The 21,890-nt window shown below is 42.6% G+C and overlaps 1 protein-coding gene across 1 annotated transcript in view; it reads left to right on the plus strand.

The window, feature by feature from the left end:
• The window catches only part of RYR2 (ryanodine receptor 2), a 698,126-nt gene that overhangs the window by 332,371 nt on the left and 343,865 nt on the right, over window positions 1-21,890 (plus strand). The gene's annotated exons all lie outside the window — the stretch shown is intronic.

The raw sequence follows: 21,890 nt of genomic DNA on the forward strand, positions 1-21,890 counted from the left end.
TATTTTTTCTGGGTTGTCTCTTTCACCAATAGAGTCTATAATTCCCTTCATGTCAAAGTCTATTTTTGTTCTAATAAGTCTATCAAACTATAATGGTAGATATCTTAAATTTATATAGTGTATGTTGTTCTCAAGAACCACGGGGTGTGTGCATCTGTAATATAGGCACAATTAGGTAACTGTATTTGATAAGTGAGAATATGATTGCCAAAGTCAGAAGCTTATTCCTGTTGAAAGGTGCTACTGGATTTTTAATGGGTGATTAAGACTTTTTTTTTTACAGTTCATGCAGAAGATTATCTTCCTGTCAACAGTTTCCCTCAGCATGATATGTATGCATTGGTTTTATAATGATATGAGGAAAGGTGCCACCTTGTGAATCGTTAACAAGATTTTTAAAGTCCATGAATTTCCCTTGAAGGTTTCCCAGCTAATCACTGTTCAGGCTCAACCTTGCCTAGTTATGAGATTTTTTTATAAGCTTACAGTGTTCTAGAGTCTTTCATGCTTTGTATGATACAAACCTTTGTTGCTGGACTGGCTCAGATAGGAAGTACTCCCCAGGTTTATGTGCCTAAAATCACTCTTCAAACAACTCAAATACACTAGTGAATTTATTTCACTGTGGAAAGTAATGCAGGAGTCATTCTCTTCATATCTAAAATAAATTCAGTGGAACCTTATGGAAAGTAGCTTCCTTCTGAAGAGGTACTACCACTGATATGCAAAATACATAAGCAAGATGGCTCACATGAATAGTCCCCAAACAGCATATCCTGCCAGCAAATCTTTGTGTTGGCTTTAAGGTAGGACTTTTAGTGTACAATACCTTCAAAGTTCATTGGTAGATTGGTTTCTCAAATAATATGTACATTGAATGTGTGGTTGTCAGAAGGCTCTAACTATTGGTTATGTTTTTTTCCTCATAAAGTACATTTGCCTGTTTTGAAACTCTGGTTTTGGTTATTGGGAATATTATTTTTATCAGCATACTTAAAGCCAAAATGAAGTTTTATTTTAAATGTGATACTGAAGAATTCTTATTTTTGTATTTTAATGATTTGGTTTTATATCTCCAAAAGATCTTGGCAATGCAAAATCTGGTTGTATTATGTAAATTGCAACAGTGCTGGTATTGGTCAGATTATCCATGTCATTTGGGTGATGGAGGGGGGAGGGAAAGAGTTTACCGAAGCACTTTAAAGTGGCTGATAATGCAATGAGAATGGGTGCAGAATGCTACCATGAAAGATGGCCCTCAAATAAGTTTGTCAAAAAGGAGTAGGTCTTTGTTATACTGTTTATTTCAACATTTAAGGCTGCTGATTGCTTTTCAAAATAACAAAATAATATAATTAAAGCATTAATAAAAAGTCTAACTCTTCTCCAACCACTGAATCCCTCATGCATTTAAGAATTATCTTTAAGCACCTATGTCTTAAATTGAGTTTGCTTTCCTCAAATCCTTTTGGGTGAAGCTTACCCCAGTCCAGAGAGACAGTGTAAAAGCCCAAGAGGGACTTAAGTGGTGCATATGTCTGTTGTGATTGGATCCAACCATTTGATCCCATGTGCATCTAATACCCCCTGGATCTGGGAAATGACTGATCACTGTTCCTAGCTCTAGGGGAGTCTCATGCGCACTCTCAAGTACTTCAGCAGTAGGAGCCCACAGTCTGACTCTGGAACCAGTGCCACAGCTCCCCAGAGCCCCAGTTGCTTAGATACATTCTTCAGAGTTCACTCGCTGTGGGAGCTCTGGTTTCCTAGTTATGCTCTTCATGGACACTGTGGCAGTAAAGCAAGGAATTACAGGCTAAGCAAAGGAATTTCTTATACACGCACTTCTCCCTTGAAAAGCATAATCGAGTTCCAGATGTATGGAAAACAATGAACTGCTGAATGCAATCCTCCTGAGTGTCCTTCCCAGCCTTCTTTGCCTGATTGTCTTCTGATGGTGAAATAACTCAGGGCTTCTGGGCAGAGCATCGTTCGGTCAGTGGTTCTGCTGGTAGCAAATCCATTGTTCCACTAGGGTAGGCACATTCAGTGTTGATAGCTCTTGATTGCTCTGTCATAGCTTCCCATGTATAGTCTTTCCATAATATGTTAAATTTCCACTTAAAAATAAATGCTCAAAGCGACATTAAAGCTTATATTCAACGTGGAGGTTGAAATGTAACATGGCATTCACAGAACCAAAATGGAATTAATAAATTGACAAAGACATAGGCGATATTGTAAGTATTAACCACTGAGATTATCTTGGATACACACATTTTCCACTTCTTCCCTTTTCTGTTTTTGATCATTTTTCCACCCCTCACAGTTAGCCTTGTACAAGGTGAACAGGAAGGAGCATGGGTGGGTCAGAAATTGCCTGGCTTATACCTAGGCTCTTTAATAGTATCTCAGTTATTCCCCATGTAATTACCTAATTTCCTTACTATCTTGATTAGGCCCTGTGCCAGATGCCCAGCACATCTTGATGTCTGGGGTGACCAACTGGCACTTTCTCTAGAGAAGCTAATAATGATGGACCCAGGCACCTTTGATTGCTGAATTGTACTTCCAAGGATCCCTGCTTCTGCCTCCCCTGGAAGTAATAAACTAAGCACGGGATTCACAGTATCATTAATGTTACTCTGCCGGCTCAACATACTTTTGTTTTTAACTTACCGACATTCAAGGTAATTCTTTTAAAACTTTAGAACAGAGGTTTTCAAACTGCAGGTGGTGTGGAATGTATTCTGGAGAAGTGGAGGGGTGTGAGAAGCCGCTCTGCCTTCAGAACTGCATGGCCACAGAGTGGCGGCTGCTGGCTGGGCACCCAGCTCTGAAACCAGTATCACCACCAACAGCAGCGGAGAAGTAAGTGTGGCATGGTTTGGTGTTGCCATTGAAGGTAGCTCTGCTGTCAGCAGCAGCAGAGAGGTAAAGGTGGTAATGCCATACCATGCCACCCTTACTTCTCCACTGGGGCTGGCAGTGGCACTGCCTTCAGAGCTGGGTGCTCAGCCAGCAGCCGCCACTCTTCACTCTGCCTTCAGAGCTAGGCAGCTCTATATGTACTTGTGTGGCACGGGTGGGGACAGAAATTATTACGAACACAAAGAAGTAAGGCACGATCAAATAAATTTGAGAACCACTGCCTTCGAATATACAAAACTAGGAAATTGATTGAGTAGTACCGTGGATTGTACTGAAAAGGAATAGTTGTGCGGAATAATAAATAATTGGCATTTAGGATGCTCAGCAGTACTCTTCTGCTTAGCTATGCATATTCAACATGACCTTAATATTTCTAGAACTCCATTAAGTCAAAACAAAATTTCTGTTGGCCTGGGTGGCTTGATGAGATATACAGTAAATATTTTAAGGCATTTTATTTTATAGCTCTGAAGTGTCCATCCCTGGGAATCTGGGCACCACTTAAAAGATATTTATTTGTCTTACCAAAGTGTCTCACTTCCCACTAGTTTAAAACAGTCAATTTGCTTATTTATTACAAAACTCTTGTTTTTTAAAATTTGATAGTGTGGTTTTTTTTTTTTGCCTGTTTCCACCTCCTTCATTTTGATCCAGTAGAAAATATACCGGTGACAAATTTTCTAGCATTAGAGAATCTCTTGCATCCCAAGCCAGAAACCAGGGTTGTATTTCTATAAATTAAAATGCTAATTTAAGGGCTGTTAATCCAGTTCTTTTTTTTAATTTGCTGATGTAATAGTTATATTTTTTTCTGTTCTAAGTAAATTTTTTTCATTCTTTTAAAAATTATCTTTGTCAACCTGAGAATGTACCAGTATGATGTCACACAGGCAGTTGGGTAGATTGTAATCAAATCTTGACTTAACAGCTATAAATTGGGATCCAGGGAGGAGTGGCTGGGTCTAGACATTTGAGATTGATTTTGGACTGTTTCCCAAGAACACTTTCCATGCTGACAGTCACATTACTGGTGTGAAGGCAAAGTAATATGATGACTATTACAGGTAATATTGCAAAGAAAAATGACCATAACCTTTTAGCCTGTTGTTCTTTCCCCCGCTTTCAATGTAGTGGGTTAAATAAAGTATTTATGGGAAGAAAAGAGGACAACTATGACACCTGTCTTGTACACTTCATGCAAATTAATTCCGTAGCTCTTAGATTTGCTCAAAATTCCATGTGCAATGCAGAACAAAAATGTATATACCTTTATTGTTTTGGTTAAAGATTGCTAGGCAATGAGTTCTTTTGGTGAATAACTTGCAAACTGGGGGTGAGTCATAAGACAGAGAGGATGAGCTGAGAAACAGGTGAGCTGAGGAAAAAATATAAAAGGGATATCAATATAACCGTTCTTTCTTTTCCCATTTTTCATGAGCTATTTTTCAAGAGTGTAGATAATTTAACAATCTAGCAGAGAATAGCACAGTTTTATTTAACTTCTCTGTTTTCTGCCAAAATCATTTGTCTTGCAAATTTCAGCTTTAACTAAAAAGGAAAAATGGATATAAACAAATTTTAAAAGAAGCATACGTGGCATTCATTAATGTCAACATCAGGGGCACATGCACATCTGATATGAATTTAGTGCATAGGGGTTTTTTATTGCCTTGAGGCTTTTGAACATAGTAGACTCTTCTGTCACTACTTGCATAGTCTGCGCAAATTTCTTTTCACCACCAATTCACAAGCCGCACCAGGAGCAAAAGCCATTAATCCTTTACGAAGGAAAGAAAGACATGCATTTGCTATGTAGCTTTTGGTAAATTGTTTAGAAACTTGAATGCTTTAAATGGATATGATTGATAGGCTTATCCTGACTGACTTACTGCATCCTAGATAGAGCTGGCTGAAATTTTTCATGAAATACTGGTCTTTGATGAAAAATGGCCATTTTTTCAGATTTTCAGATTTTTTGATGAAAAATCTCCACTTTTTACCTTTCCCACTCATCTGTCTATTCAGTTGCACAATGGAAAGGGGGGAAATAATAAAAGGGGGGGGCACAAGGGACAGAAAGGGGATGGGGAAACAATAACAGAAAACAAACTGAAAGTTGAAAAAATCAGTTTCAGATTTTTTGGCTTTGTATTTTAATTGGAGAATTCAAAAAAAAATTAAAAATGTCAAGAAAACTTGTTTTAAATATGATTGAAACATACCTGTATTTAACCAGCCCTAGTCCTACGAAGATCTCATCTCTTCTGGGCATGCTGCAGCCCGGGGATTCAGAGGCTGCGTGGGACTTCCTCTGTAATTGCTGCTTCCAGCGGCTGTGGGTGGCTGTTGCACTGTCCTGGAACAGAGAGTAGAGAGACTCCCTCTTCTACTCCTTAATGCTTCCCCTGCTGGTGCCCATGCAGTGAAGAGGAAGAGTGACTAATATGGAGAGGGGACACAAGAGCTGGATTTGGGGGAGCATAGGGAGTAGATTGGGACAAGCATTTGGATGGGTGACAAATTGTGAGTTGGTGGGCAGGGGATGAAGGTCTGGGAGCTGGTGGGGTGGAATGGGAAAGACTGGCTTGGCAAAGAGACTGGGAACCAATGGATGGAGAGGCTGAGTTTAAATGAGGAACTGGGAGTATTGGGGAGTCTGGACCTTGCTGGGCAAGGAGAGTGGGACAAGGAGCCTGGCTGTGGAAGACTCAAGCAGGGATGAAGACTAACATTTCATGCGGGGAGATGAGACTGGCTGGACAAAGAGACTGGGAATGGGATGAGGAGATGGAGTGACTGGAGGTACGATGGGCAGAAGAGGTCAGGCTTGGGGAGAATAGGTGCAGAAAGGTCTGTGACCACAAGAGTATTCTCCTCTCCAGAACTGAATGGAAGCCTAAGTCTCACCATTCCTCTGTTATCAGCAAATAGTTGTGAAAGCCAAGGGCAAAGTGTGTGTACCCCACAAGCTTCCATTGCTATCAGTCACTCGATTAGCTCCCATGGCAGAGGACTATGCTGTAGAGCTAAAGGTTCCCACTCTGCTGATGATCAATCAGCACGATTCCATTAGCTTTAATGTTTTTCTCAGTTTGCTTTCAGCTTGCCTATTACACTAGCTACACAAATCTTTGTTAAAAGAACATTAAAGTTGCAAAGTCAAAAATACAAACGTTAGGAAATACCAGTTTGGGGGAAAAAATAGTATGTGACCATGTAATTAAAGACTGTATCATAACACATATACACAAGAGGGCCAAATTACAGCTGTACAGGCAATCTTAATTCTAGAATTTCCTAACATTTGGTTGTCTGACATTGCAACATTAACAGTCTTAACTTATTCTATTAACGCTTATTTGGTGTAATATGGATAACAACATCACCATTACATAACATAACTTAAAATATATAAGGTATATTATATTAACCTTATAAAAGGCATAAGCCAACCAACAACTATTTTTCTGCTGGGGGGAAAGACTTTTCTTGTAGTCAGGTTATTATATAATAGTCTAGTATTGGATTTCTTGCACTTTCTCTTCTGAAACATCTGATTCTAGCCACTGTCATTGACAACCACTGTATCAGGAACCATCATGGTCCAGAGGGTTCATTAGCACTTGTAAGCTCCAACCTGCCACCCAGTGACCTGCTAGTTGTTGTCAGAATAGGAACTGAACTCCATAGAGGACCCCAGTCCTGGAATCCGATTGGCAGAATGCTGGGGGTCCTGATTGGTTGGCAGCTTCTATATAAACCCAGCACAGGAACAGGAATATGTACATGCAGCTAGGTTGTTCCTTCTTTGGACTGCTTCCCCTGAGATACCTGCTCCTACTGGCTGCTGCTGATCTCCTGGTAACTTGACCCTCACTGACACCTGACCTTGATTTGCCCTCTGGCCTGTCTCGGACTGTGATTTCCTGGAAACCTGACCAGCGGCTTTGGAACAATTTGTATAGTGGGGGTTTGAAAGCCACTGAACAAAACTGTAACCCCTGTATATGGTTGAAATCTCTTCAAGCCAGAGGTGTGGCAGCACCCCTGAACCTAACCCTGTCTGACTCCTGACGCCAGCTCCGGCCAGTAGGTCAGACCATTCATGTCCTGGTTGTGACACACTGGTCTGATATAATATGGCAATTCCTGTGTTATTCAGTGTGCTCTTCATTATTTTTTCACAATGAGTATGGACATAATGGCATTTACAGTAATATAATGCAGCACTCTGAGAGTTGACCATTAGTAGTGGGATCAGCAATAACTTTTAGGTATTGGGTCTCTGGGAGGGAGGGGTTTAAGACTTCTGGGTTGGAGCAGAAGGGTAATGGAACTGAACAACATTCAGTGTACTGGTTTCAGAGTAGCAGCCGTGTTAGTCTGTATTCGCAAAAAGAAAAGGAGTACTTAGTCTCTAAGGTGCCACAAGTACTCCTTTTCATTCAGGGTACTGTGATTGTCATGTCATGATTTCAGTTTGCCCTGCCTACTTGTTCACAAATCTGTGGTTATATGGAACTGCACTTGTCATCAAGGTGTGCCACTTTTTTCACACAAATCTACAAGTGGTTCTGGTATTTTTGTGCGTTAATCTTCAACATATTGAAGTCAGGAGTTTTAAGAACAGAAGAGGTTTAGAGTAATCACAGCAATAATAATAATAACAGTGACTTGATTGCATTTTTGAATGTTTGATTTGAGTCATATTTCAGCCCTTGTTGTTGTGTCATTTGGTTGTTACATGGTTTCTCTCTGGGATACAAGGCAACTTGATCTTATTTGTCCCAATACTGGGGTGCCAGCCATTTCAGGGGGCTCCAACATAATGTATAAAATGCATACTACCGCTATTTGTGATGCCAGCAACACTGCTCTGTGAACTGGCAGCAGCATAATCAGCCACCTTTCACTTGCATCATTCATTGATTCTAAATGTCTTGTGAGAAGACTGATCAGAATTCTAACCTGCTGCTCCGTCCTCTGCTGCTTCCTCTCCAGCAATAAATAGTTTTTTTTATGCTTCTCCCATATGCCGATATATACTTGTCAGTTGACATATGAAAGCAGAAGTGCCACCAGGGCATTGGTGCCCGCCCTTTGTGCCCTGAATGTTGCACAATGCTGACCAGATGCATCAGAATCATAGAAATTGGAAAAGTTACCCTGTGCTGTGTTTTCAATGTCACAGGCACAACATTTTTGTTCTCTTCAGCCTTTTTCTGTGGTATTCCTGTGTCAAAGCAGCATATTTCCATTGCTGAATGGCCCTCCTTAATGCTATAGTCATGGATCATCACTTTGTATAAGTTGTTACATTTGTTGCCTCAGTCACCTTCAAAGGATCAGCAGCAGCCGTGGAGGCAGACATATCCCTAGGCAACTGATTTGTCAGTTTCCCCCCTAGTTTTGTAGTAAGAAACACACACATATCCCTGTCCCTCACCACTACTCTCTTTCCCTGAGACGCCAAGGGAAAATATTCAGTCAATGTCAGTGCAAGCACTGCTCTCACCATAGGAACAGGGATCAGCTGTCACAACTGTTTACCAAGTAGTGACATGTCTCAGCAGGGGGTGATTACAACTAATATGAATGATTCTACAAGGATGCTTCCACCATTTTACACGGTATTCTAACAGCATATGCCAATGTTTAGAAGTCTGATTCTCTTTAGTGAGGGAAGTGGAGTTGTCACTTTGGGACCTTGAGCCATGCAGGTCTCCTCATGCAGTGACGTCTAATACTGCCTTTGAGGAGGAGCTTACAAAAGAGGGGACTCCTGGTGCAAGACAGCAGACACCTGTGTTAAAATCACCTCTTTGGCTCTGCCATTTAGCATAACCTTTTAAAAATAAATAGAAATAGCCTTGATTTCCCACAATCCAGTTGAGGAATTTCATCAGTTTCATATGGAATTCTTTACTTAGATGGAATTCTTTATTGTGAAAAATTTCTACTGGGACTGAAGGGAGGTGGCTTATGCCTTCATGATTGTGGAATTGTGGGGGCTGGTTTGGCTGACAGTGCACACGCAGTACTCCTACGGGGTGTGTGGCAGTGAGGAAATACTAAGGTGTTAAGACCACCTCTGCCAAGCTTGAGTTGGTCCACTCCCTCCTCTGGCCTAGCCCAGATCTTCCCATCCCCCGTACCTGGGGCTTCTGCAGAGGGCACCAAAGACACTGATGGGAGCTGCTGGTGCTGAAGTTAGGATGTGGATTCTTTAACCTCTTGAATCCCATGCTAAGGATAGGATACAGTAATGGAGGGAAAACAGCACAATAAAGATAAGGGATTTAAAAAAGGCAGACTTTTAGCAAACTTGGGGAGTTGGTATGTAAGATCCCATGGGAAACAAGTCTAAAGGGAAAACAGTTCAAGAGAGTTGTCTCTTTGAAAAACTGCCATTATTAAGGGCACAAGAGCAAACTATCCCACTGTGTAGGAAAGATAGGAAGCATGGTAAGAGACCACCCTGGATTAACCAGGAAATCTTCAATTATCTGAAACTCAAAAAAGGATCCCACAAAAAGTGGAAACTAGGTCAAATTGCAAAGGATAAATATAAACAAATAACATAAGTATGTAGAAACAAAATAAGAAAGGCCAAGGCATAAAATGAGATTAAACTAGCTAGAGACATAAAATGTAACAAGAAAACATTCTACAAATACATTAGAAGCAAGAGGAAGGACAGGGTAGGCCCGTTACTCGGTGGTGGTGGAACAATAACAGAAAATGTGGAAATGGCAGAAGTGCTAAATAACCTTTTTGTTTGTTTCCACCAAGGAGTTTAGTAGCAATCGGGCGTCTACCATAGTGAATGCCAGTGAAAATGAGGTACGATCAGAGGCTAAAATAGGGAAAGAACGAGTTAAAAATTACTTAGACAAGTTAGATGTCTTAAAGCTCACGAAAGCTTATGCTCAAATAAATTTGTTAGTCTCTAAGGTGCCACAAGTACTCCTTTTCTTTTTAAAGTCTCCAGGGCCTGATGGAAATACATCCTAGAATACTCAAGGAGCTGATCAAGGAGATATGAGCCATTAGCGATTATCTTAAAAAAGTCCTGGAAGGTGGGAGAGACTCCAGAAGATTGTAAGAGAGCAAATATAGTGCTAATCTATAAAAAGGGAAATAACTTGCGGATTTACAGACCAGTCAGCTTTTAACTTCAGTACCCAGAAAGGAAATGAAGTAAATAATGAAGCCATCAATTTGCAAACACCTAGCCCTGGTCTACAATACAAATTTAGGTCTAATGTAGCAGCGTTAGATCGATTTAACCCTGCACCCATCCACACGACGAAGCCATTTTTGTTGACTTAAAGGGTTCTGAAAAGTGATTTCTGTACTCCTCCCTGATGATGGGATTAGCTCTGAAATCGACATCGCCAGGTTGAATTTGGGGTAGTGTGGACGCAATTCGATGGCATTGGTCTCAGGGAGCTATCCCAGAGTGCTCCATTGTGAGTGCTCTGGACAGCACTTTCAACTCAGATGCACTAGCCAGGTACGCAGGAAAAACCCCGGGAAATGAAATTCAAAAGTTCCTGTTTGGCCAGCGTGGTGAGCTCATCAGCTTAGGTAACCATGCGGTCTCAGAATCGCTAAAGAGCTCCAGCATGGACCCAACGTGAGGTACTGGATCTGATCGCTGTATGGGGAGACGAATCCATGATATCAGAACTCTTTTCCAAAAGACGAAATGCCAATATATTTGCCAAAATCTCCAAGGGCATGATGGACAGAGACTACAACAGGGACCCGCAGCAGTGCCGCATGAAAATTAAGGAGCTCAGGCAAGCCTACCAAAAAACCAAAGAGGCAAATGGCCGCTCCGGGTCAGAGCCCCAGACATGCCGCTTCTATGATGAGCTGCATGCAATTCTAGGGAGCGCCCCTACTACTACCCCACCCCTGTCCTTGGACATCTGCAAGGGGGGAGTCTCATGCAACAGGCATGAAGATTTTGGGGATGAGGAAGAAGATGATGATGAGGATGAGGATAGCGCACAGCAGGCAAACGGAGAAACCATTCTCCCCGACAGCCAGGAATTGTGTATCACCCTGGAGCCAATACTCTCCCAACCCTCCCAAGGCGGACTCCCGGACCATGAAGCCAGAGAAGGCACCTTTGGTGAGTGTACCTTTGTAAATATAATACATGGTTTAAAAGCAGGCGTGTTTAATGATTCATTTGCCCTGAAGATTTGGGATGCATTCGCGGCCAGCACAGTTCCTCCTGTTAAATGGCCAACCCCATGGGTGCTTGGTATGGGAAAGGAGGGCACTGCTGTTTGAAACCATTCCCACATGTTATGAAGGTTGAAGAAGCTGAAAGACTGTGGCTTACCATGGCTGCCTGCAAGTAGAGTTCTGTTGCCCGGCCCTGCGTGTGTGATCTCTCACACCAAACCGGCAGGCCTTCAATATAAGAGGCAAAATGTGACCTTGTACCGAAAGCACATGTGCTATGTAATGTTAACAGCTTGGTTCACCGTGAAAGAGTCTACCCATTGTTCTCTAAAATGTGTCTTTTCAAATACTACTCTCCCTTTTTTTCCTCCCACAGCTACAAATGTTTCAATGCTCCCCCTATCATCTCTGTCCCAGAGGCTAATAAGAAGGCGAAAAAAGATAAGAAGGTAAGAAGGCGAAAAAAGTGCACTCACGATGAAATGTTCTCTGAGCTCATGCAGTCCTTCTGCACTGAAAGAGCTCAGCACAATGCGTGAAGGCAAACAATGGCAGAGTCCAGGAAAGCAGAAAATGAATGTGAGAACAGGAGGGAGAGCAAGATGAGAGGTGGTGGCAGCGCGATGAGAGGAGTCAGGAAGCAATGCTGAGGCTACTGGGGGATAAAACTGATATGCTCCGGCGTCTGGTGGAGCTGCAGAAAAGGCAGCAGGAGCACAGACCATTGCTGCAGCCCCTGTGTAACCATCCACCCTCCTCCCCAAGTTCCATAGCCTCCTCACCCAGACACCCAAGAACGCGGTGGGTGTGGGAGGGGGTCTCTGGGCCCCCAACCACTCCACCCCAGAGGACTGCCCAAGCAACAGAAGGCTGGCATTCAATAAGTTTTGAAGTGCAATGTGGCCTTGTGCTTCCTTCCTCCCCTCATCCACCACCCAACCCAGTGCTTCCCTCCTCCCCCACCCCTCCCAGGCTACCTTGGCAGTTATCCCTCTATTTGTGTGATGAATTAATAAAGAATGCATGATTTTGAAACAACAGTGACTTTATTGCCTCTGCAAGCGGTGATCGAAGGCGGGAGGGCGGTTGACTTACAGAGAAGTAGAGTGAACCAAGGGGGCAGGTTTTCATCAAGGAGAGAAACAAACAGAACTGTCACACCGTAGCCTGGCCAGTCATGAAACTGGTTTTCAAAGCTTCTCTGATGCGCAGTGCGCCCTGCTGTGCTCTTCTAATCACCCTGGTGTCTGGCTGCGCGTAATCAGTGGCCAGGCGATTTGCCTGAACCTCCCACCCCACCATAAATGTCTCCCCCTTACTCTCACAGATATTGTAGAGCACACAGCAAGCAGCAATAACAATGGGAATATTGGTTTCACTGAGGTCTAACTGAGTCAGTAAACTGCGCCAGCGTGCTTTTAAATGCCCAAATGCACAGTCTACCACCATTCTGCACTTTCTCAGCCTATAGTTGAACAGCTCCTTACAACTGTCCAGGGTGCCTGTGTATGGCTTCATGAGCCAGGGCATTAAGGGGTAGGCTGGGTCCCCAAGGATAACTGTAGGCATTTCAACATCCCCAACAGTTATTTTCTGGTCTGGGAAGTAAGTCCCTTCCTGCAGCTGTTGAAACAGACTAGAGTTCCTGAAGATGCGAGCATTATGAACCTTTCCCGGCCATCCCACGCTGATGTCGGTGAAACGTTCCTTGTGATCCACCAGTGCTTGCAGCACCATTGAAAAGTACCCCTTGTGGTTTATGTACTGGCTGCCCTGGTGGTCCGGTCCCAAGATAGGGATATGCATTCCATCTATCACCCCACCACAGTTAGGGAATCCCATTGCAGCAAAGCCATCCACTATGACCTACACATTTCCCAGAGTCACTACTCTTGATAGCAGCAGCTCAGTGATTGTGCTGGCTACTTGGATCACAGCAGCCCACTCCAAATTGATTCCCTACTGACCGGTAGCTGTATGGTGTTGCAAGCTTCCAGAGGGCTATCGCCACTTGCTTCTGAACTCTGAGGGCTGCTCTCATCTTGGTATTCTTGCGCTTCAGGGCAGGGGAAAGCAAGTCACAAAGTTCCATGAAGGTGCCCTTACGCATGCAAAAGTTTCGCAGCCACTTGGAATCATCCCAGACCTACAATAATATGCGGTCCCACCAGTCAGTGCTTGTTTCCCAGGCCCAGAATTGGCGTTCCAGGGCATGAGCCTGCCCCATTGCCACCAGGATGTCCAACTTGCCGGGGCCTGTACTTTGAGAGAAGTCTGTGTCCATGTCCTCATCACTCTCGTCACCGCGCTGCCGTCACCTGCTTTTGCAGGTTCTGGTTCTGCACATACTTCAGGATAATGCGCAAGGTGTTTACACGTACCCAGGAGCCCATGGCAGACAACATGGAGAAATTCGCTATTGAGACAATAGCAGCAGAGCAGAGTTGCAGCGGAAGCAGTGTATGACAACAGTTAGCAGTCGTACTGCACCGTCTGCTGTCGGCAGCACCCAGGACACAACAGCGGCGGTGCCGGCGAGCTGAGCTGAGCGGACTGCACGCTTGCCGTGGTATGGCGTCTGCGCGGAAAAAAGGCGTGAAATGATTGTCTGCCATTACTTTCATGGAGGGAGGGGTGACTGATGACATGTACCCAAAACCACCTGTAACAATTTTCTGCGGGCATTGGGAGCTTAACCCAGAATTCCAGTGGGCGGCGAAGACTGCGGGAACTGTGGGATAGCTACCCACAGTGCACCGCTCCATAAGTCGATGCTAGCCATGGTAGCGAGGATGCACTCTGCCGACATAATGCGCTTAGTGTGGACATATGCAATTGACTGTATAAAATCAATTACTAAAAATCGACTTCTATAAAATATTGAGCTAATTTTGTAGTGTAGACATACCCCTAGAAGATAATAAGGTGAGAAGTAGCAGTCAGCATGGATTTGTCAAGAACAAATTATGTCAAATCAACCTAGTAGCTTTCTTTGAGAGGACAATAAGCCTTGTAGATGGGGGAGAAGTGGTAGATGTGGTATATCTTGGCTTTAGTAAGGATTTTGATATTGTCTCGCATGACCTTCTCATAAACAAACTAGGGAAATACAACCTAGATGGAGCTACTATAAGGTGGGTGCAAAACTGGTGGGAAAACCATTCCCAGAGAATAGTTATTAGTGATTCATAGTCAAGTTGGAAGGGCATATGAAGGGCAGGGATCAGTTTTGGGTCCGGTTCTGTTCGATATCTTCATCAATGATTTAAATAATGGCATAGACAGTACATGTATAAAGTTTGCGGACAAAACCAAGCTGGGTTGGGGTTGCAAGTGCTTTGGAGGATAGGATTAAAATTCAAAATGATCTGGACAAACTGGAGAAATGGTCTGAAGTAAATAGGATGAAATTCAATCAGGACAAATGCAAAGTACTCCACGTAGGAAGGAATGATCAGTTGCACACATTCAAAATGGGAAATGATGCCTAGGAAGGAATACTGCAGAAAGGGATCTGGGGTCATAGTGGGACACAAGCTAAATATGACTGAACAGTGTAACACTTGGAAAAAAGCAAGCATCCTTCTGGGATGTATGAGCAGGAGTGTTGTAAGCAAGACACAAGAAGCAATTCTTCTACTTTACTCCACTCAACTGGAGTATTGTGTCCAGTTCTGGGTGCCACATTTCAGGAAAGAGGTAGACAAATTGGAGAAAGTCCAGGGAAGATCAACAAAAATGATTAAAGGTCTAGAAAATATGACCTGTGACAGAAGATTGAACAAATTGGGTTTGTTTAGTCTGGAGAAGAGAAGACCCAGGGGACATAACAGTTTTTAAGTACATAAAAGGTTGTTACAAGGAGGAGGGAAGAAAAATTGTTCTTGGTAACTTCTGAGGATAGGACAAGAAGGAATGGGGTTAAATTGTAGCAAGGGTCGTTTAGGCTGGCATTAAGAAAAACTTGCTAACTGTCAGGGTGGTTAAGCACTGAAATAAATTGCCTCAGGAGGTTGTGGAATTTCCCTCTTTGGAGATTTTTAAGAGTAGCTTAGACAAACACCTGTCAGGAATGGTCTAGATCAGTGGTTCTCAAACTAGGGGCGCCGCTTGTTCAGGGAAAGCCCCTAGTGGGCTGAGCCGGTTTGTTTACCTGCCGCATCTGCGGGTTTGGCCGATTGCAGCTCCCACTGGCCGCGGTTCGCCGTTCCAGGCCAATGGGGGCTGCAGAAAGCAGCGTGGGCCGAGGAACCTGCTGGCCACCCTCCATTGGCTTGGAGCGGTGAAGTACGGCCAGTGGGAGCCACGATCGGCCAAATCTGTGGACGCAGCAGGTAAACAAACCTGCCCGGCCCGCCAGGGGCTTTCCGTGAACAAGTGACACCCCTAGTTTGAGAACCACTGGTCTAGATAATACTTAGTCCTGCCATGAATACAGGGGACTGGACTAGTTGACCTCTCAAGGTCCCCTCGAGTCCTACAATTTTGTGATTCTATGATTCACAGTGCCATTTTTGTTCAGGGCTCCTTTGTGCTAGACACTTTACAGACATAGCAAAATACAGTCCCTAACAGCTCTAATCTAAATCTACCTGTATTGGTCACATTGCACCCTGAAAACAGCTGTCTCAAAATATTGAAAACAACTTTTTCAGGGGTTATTTCCAGTAATGGACAGTGGAGATATCCTCATGGAAAAAATAAGACTTTTTATATCATCATCACTCCATTGTAGGGTTAAAATATCATAAGAACCACTGACCTTGCTGGGAATGTGCATTTCTGATTTCAGTGTCAGGTTTGCCCCTACTCCTAATAATTTTTAAAATAATTCTTACCTATTTTCCAGGGCACCAATGCTGACTCTCTCTTTCTCACGTGCATCCCTGCACAGAGCCCCACTGTGACGGTTCCTGCTCCCAACATGTCAGTTCCTTCCCGCTCTTACTTCTATCCTCTCTTTCTACACAGAGATGCTGTCAGTTCTGGCAGGAGATCTGAAGGTGCAGCTTGGTGGGGGGAGCACAAATGCTAATATACACCTGTCTCCATCCACAGCTGCCTGCTGCCCCCACAGCAGTGCTGATTTCACCTAGCCCCTATATGGCTGGGCTCCTGGCTCCTCATGGCACTCCTCTTTAGTGCAGTTGGGGATTTGAGGCAGCAACTGTATATGGAGCTAAGGTTGCACTGAGGTCTCTGTGCTGCTGCCTGGGCTTTCCCAGCGTTGATGCCTTAGTGCATGCACAGGCAGCTCCCCACAGCACTGATGCCTAGTAGAGGGCTGCTGCAGTTAAGGGCTGGGGAACATCACTGGTGCTGGCAGTACTGGAAGAACATGGGTGCTTTCACATAAGGAAGAAAGGGTCCTTTAAATGTAGATGCTGCAGCGCAAGATGGAAGTTGTTGGCTTTATTTTGGGGCTACCTACTGGGTTGTTCTTTCAGCTCGTTGCTTTCATGAACACTTGAGTCTGAGAGAGTTGAAAAGAAAATCAGTCGCTTAAAAACTGACAGAGCCACTTTTAAGATCCCTTATTGTCACAACCTAGAAATTGCATAGAGTTTGAGTACTGATTTATTTGTTCTTTTGAAAGCTTTTTTGAATAGTCGACAATGCAATAATTTTATAATAGATTGTTTCACATTTTATGTAACATACTGGGATTATGATATTCAGAAACGGTTTAGGATTTTGGGTGCCTTGACTTTTTTGCGGGGAGGTGGGTCCAGTTTGAATCCCACTGAAAAAGGTCCCCATTCCCTTGTAAGACCTAAAACACAATCATTGGATGTCATCAATGGACACCTGTCTCTCACAGGCATCCTACCTAGTAACACACCAGATTTGGCTCAGGACAGGACACCAGAAGACACACAATGCATTTGGTGGCTGTTTCACTGTCCGAAAGACAGTATGAGAATTAACCTAACAACTTGAATCCCCTTAAAGGGGCCTGAGTATATGACACGTATCAGGTTCCCTTTAATTTATCTCAAGTTGGGCACTATCCAACCATCATGTTTTTGTGATCCAAAATCACTAGTCACTTTTGAAAATTTAACTTTGAAAATTCATTTTTATGATAATGTAGTAAGGGATCATATGTGTATTTTATAAGTTGTAAAGGAGTCTTTATTAGAAAGTTGGCTGTGCAATTCTGTTGCATAACGAGGCTCATTCTATTGAGGAGCTTAGTAGAGGCTGGAAAGATTTTTGAAATCTTTGATGTTAAAATGTTAACTTTTGTGCTTTTATGATCTTGGAGCTAGTGATAAGCACTGTATAAAAGTTTAGGGGTGAGATTTTCAGAAACACCTAATAGACTTTCAGTGGGACTTGTACTCCTAAATCACTTAGGTGCTTTTGAAAATCCCACCTTCAATCAATCAATCTAATGCATCCAGCTTCTGTGCTAGGTCACAGATGTCTTGAAGATTGTTATTTGTGGTACAAGAGTTCAGATTCAGGTTGTTCTGAATCAGTCTTATGAAAAGTAGGTCACTTTAGTTCTGGCCGCCTGATTCTAGCATGATCTGCAAATTCACTCGTACGTTTGAGTTTTCCAGAATAACATCTAGGACTCAATTCTGCAAGTTGCCAAGAGCTCTGGCCTCTGAAACAATTAAGCATTTGCTTAATTTTAAGCATGTTAATAGTCTGATTGAAATTAAGAGGACTTTTATGCTTAACTTTAAGCTTTGTGTTTGTTGGATTGGTGCCAGAAAGTATACATACCACATGCTTTGCAGTGATATGTATACAAAATGAATAAATGATTCTTGAAATTACATCTTTTAACCAAAGTATAATGACATGATGTATTCCCCTAAAATAATCAATTAATTTTTCTAAAGTGCCACATGTAAAGGAAAAATAGTAATTTTTCTTGGCCAGATTGAAATTTAATTCAGCTTTACTATGGAAATTTTCTAAATTTTGTCTCCGGAGTGAATGTTTTCTTGAATTTCTTCCAGTGAAAATAAGGACTTGAAGATGTGTATGGTTCTAAGCAGAACATCCATTTCTTCAGTGATGCCTTTCAATGAGAGTAGTTAGGATACAAAGTGCCATTTCTAAGACCATAGGTGGTAATCTGTTAATATTCCCATTATAAGTACCACTACATGAAATGATAGCATGAAACCATTTGGGACCATAATAAGTACATTTCCAGTGATTCTCTGATGTATTCTCACTCACCAAATTGAAGCTTAGGCCGTTTTCAGCACTCCTGTCTGAATCCCAACTGCATTACAAAGGAGATTTCAAAAGGAAGAAGCTATTTGAGGTCAATTATATTTGAGTGTAGACTCTTTGTTCTTCAAGTAAACCACTTTGAAGATATGTCAGGGGAATGTGGTCATTTCTGCCAGGAAATCAGGCAAGTTTTCTAAAATAGAATTGTCTATCCTCTCTGCTGCCAGACAGTTTGGTTATAATAACAGTAACACTTAAAACACCACAACACCTTACTTGGCAAAAGATTCTCAGAAAAGAGAGCCTAAAACCGGAATAATTTGTCTAAACTCTGGAGTTTAAATAGAATGAGGATCCAGTTTTAGATCACCCCTTGTTTTGGTTTTGATTGGGGGGCGGGGAAGAGTATTTCTTGAGATTTTGCAGAGCCAAGATTACCCTGGCTTTGTTTAGTTCTGCATTTCATTCTCCTTATTAAGAATGACTTACACTTTGGGCAAAATTGTGCTTGCTTACTTATGTGCATACTTGTATGGAAGACAATAAATTTATTCATGTGAATCAGATTAACAGAATTTGATCCTATCTCTTACAATAAGTAACAGTAACTTTTTGAAAATCTTTCAACATATAAAATATTTTAAATTATTTTATTCTTATTCTAATTAGCAATGGTTTGTAAATATCTGTAAATCACAAGCAGGTACCATCATGTTTTAGAAAGCTAGGAAGCCTTAATGTTAGCTATCTCCAGATTTAAGATATTTATGTGAAGTAGATCATTCTCAAATCTCTCACTTAGAATCCTAATTGGCCTTTGGGTTTTGAGCTGAAAATCTTATTAAAGATAAACCATTTAGATTCTTTCTTCTCAGTTTAAAAAATGATATAAAAGTCATTTTAAAACTCCCATATATAATTTATATTCCCTCGGGCTTACTGGATGTAGTTTGCGGAGTCAAGTAGATATGAGGTAGAATTTGGTTGGAATACAAGTAATCAAAATCTTTAAGATTGAAAAGAAGTTAACTTCACTTTCAGACAAATATTTATCTGTAAATAAGAGACTTCATGTGAGATGTGGAGTGCATGGATCTGTGTGTCCTACAGGAGGGGTTCTCAAGCTTGTTTCATAGCATCCCCTTCTTTGTGTCTGTAGTGGTTTACGCCTTCGCCTGCTCCCCCAGGCTCCCGGCCAGCAGCTCCCGCTCTCTGGCTGTCCAGCTCCGAAGGCAGAGGGGAGAGCGACAGCTGCCAGCTGGGTGCCCAGCTCTGAAGGCAGTGCTGCTTCTAGTGGCAGTGGAGAAGTCAGGGTGGTAATACCATACCATGCCACCCTTACTCCTCTGCTGCTGGTGGTGGCAGTGCTGCCTTCAGAGCGGGGTGCCCAGCCAGCAGCCCGCTGCTCTCTGGCCACCTAACTCAGAGTGTGCATAGTATGTTTTTTTTCCCCTGAAGCTTCTCCCCCGCTCCCAAATATATTCTGGACCACCCCATTTAAAAACCTCTGTCCTGCAGTGCTATAAGATACATGCTTTATGATTTCACAGCCTTCTGCTAAGGAAAGTGACCAGCTAAAATGAAACACAGCATCTTATATCTGAAGTGACCTTATTGTGCGTACAAAATAGCTAACCCACCAAAACCCCCCAGAAAAACATAAAAACCCCTCTTAATAAAGGACATGATCTGTACATATAGGGTATAGCTGGCCTGGAAAACCAAATTTGTAGTCTCCTGATCATACTTCTAAAATTTATAGACAAGTGGAAAAACAGAAATTTCAACTGTCAGGCTGTCTGAAGAGGTTCATGATCATGAGTGCCAACTTCAGGGAAGACTGTCAAAATCACAGCAGACACCCCAAATTGGTGTTGCATCCTATAATTAGATTTCACCAACCCTGTAACAAATGTGAACTCCTGGATCGCTGTAACAGTCCTACCATGGAGTCACAGACTGTCTCCTTGGGCACTCCAGTTTATCTTGCCACCTAGGCAAGCTGGACTTAGTGATAAATGGTCACTTATACCAAAAATCACAAAATATTCAGGTCGCTCCCAGTCACTTACCCTGGATCAGTCTGTACCTTTGATCTCATACCAAAGACAACGCTGGTAGCCAATCCTATAGTACACTAATTAAGGATTTATTAACTAGGAAAAAGAAATGTTATTTTCAGTTTAAAGCGGGCAACATCTATACACAAATGAGTTCAGTCTATGGTTCCAAAAGGTGACAGAGATATGTAATCTGTCAGAATTGAATGTCTTTTTAGGGCTAACCCAGGTTGACCCCATGAATCTCTGCTTTTTGTTTCTTAGCTCCAGCCCCTGTAAGAGTTCAAACAGCAAAGAGATGAAAAATCTTCATGTTAGCGATCTTTATTTCCCCCTTCCAGAACTCAAAGTCCTGGGACGTGCTTTCTTGCACTTAGCAGCGTCATGGGTGTAAGAGGGCCATTCTACCAGCCTTTGAATGGCGATGTTCCACAATGGTTCATTGAGTCTTGATAGTTCTTCTGGATGGGGAGGGGAACCACTTTTTCTGACTCTGTTCACAAATTTCAGAGCAGGCATTTTTACAATGATAAAGAAAAACCATATAGCACTGGCTATGGACATTACGTGTAAGATTAATGCATGCAGCAACTTACAAGCATCTTATAGAGTCTAAACACTGAATATATTCTTACAAGTTCAACACCGATCTTGAACAACATGAACATACAGGTGAGCTGGTCTGGCTTCCAGCTATGAATTTGTCAGTGCTCAGCTGATGCCTACAGCCTTGGCAAGAGCTAGCACTTGGCCTGCTAACGTTCAACCATAAGGACTCTCCTCCCTTGTAGTGGCAGCAGGGTTTGAATTGAGGCAGTTTTGATCCTCAGTACAGACCCCTAACCCTTGAGCTAAGGAATTGTTTTGTCTTCTGTGTGGAACACTCCAAGCAGGGCCGTTTCTAGGGGCGGGTGAGCAGGACATGCCTACTTCCAGGAGGCACCATACTTCTGTGTCGCTCGGGTTTTTTGTTTTTATTATTATATTTTGCTTGCCCACTTGTGGAGGGGAGGAAGGACAACTCCTGACTCTCAATGCTATCCATGTCTGTTAGGTTGACTTTGCACATTGGACACATGTTGATCAGTTATTTGGATTTTCTCCCTTCACTGAAGTGAACTAGCATGCTATCCTGCTTCCAGTGAGAGCAAATCAATGTTCAAGGAAGCAAATCAGTAAGAAAAGATTGAATACTTACAAATGTAATATACATTTAAAACTCTCATATAACAGCCTCCGTTGGGTTTTCCATCATGCAGTGACAACAGTGCAATGGTAATTCATACCAGTGTGAAAATAAAAACAATTCAGTTTAGTTTCTTAATTCTTTGAAAACAAGGTCCCTGTCCCAAAGACTGGTAGGTTCCACAGTTGAGTGCCCCTGCTGACATACCTCCCCACCCCTTTATACTGAGGAGGCTTACACTTCTGCAGGCTACATACATGTGAGTCTAAAATGGTGAGAGAGACTGCCCACAGTATTTTAGAGCTTTATAA

The sequence above is a fragment of the Natator depressus genome, chromosome 3 (genome assembly GCF_965152275.1).
Source record: "Natator depressus isolate rNatDep1 chromosome 3, rNatDep2.hap1, whole genome shotgun sequence".
Taxonomy (NCBI): domain Eukaryota; kingdom Metazoa; phylum Chordata; order Testudines; family Cheloniidae; genus Natator; species Natator depressus.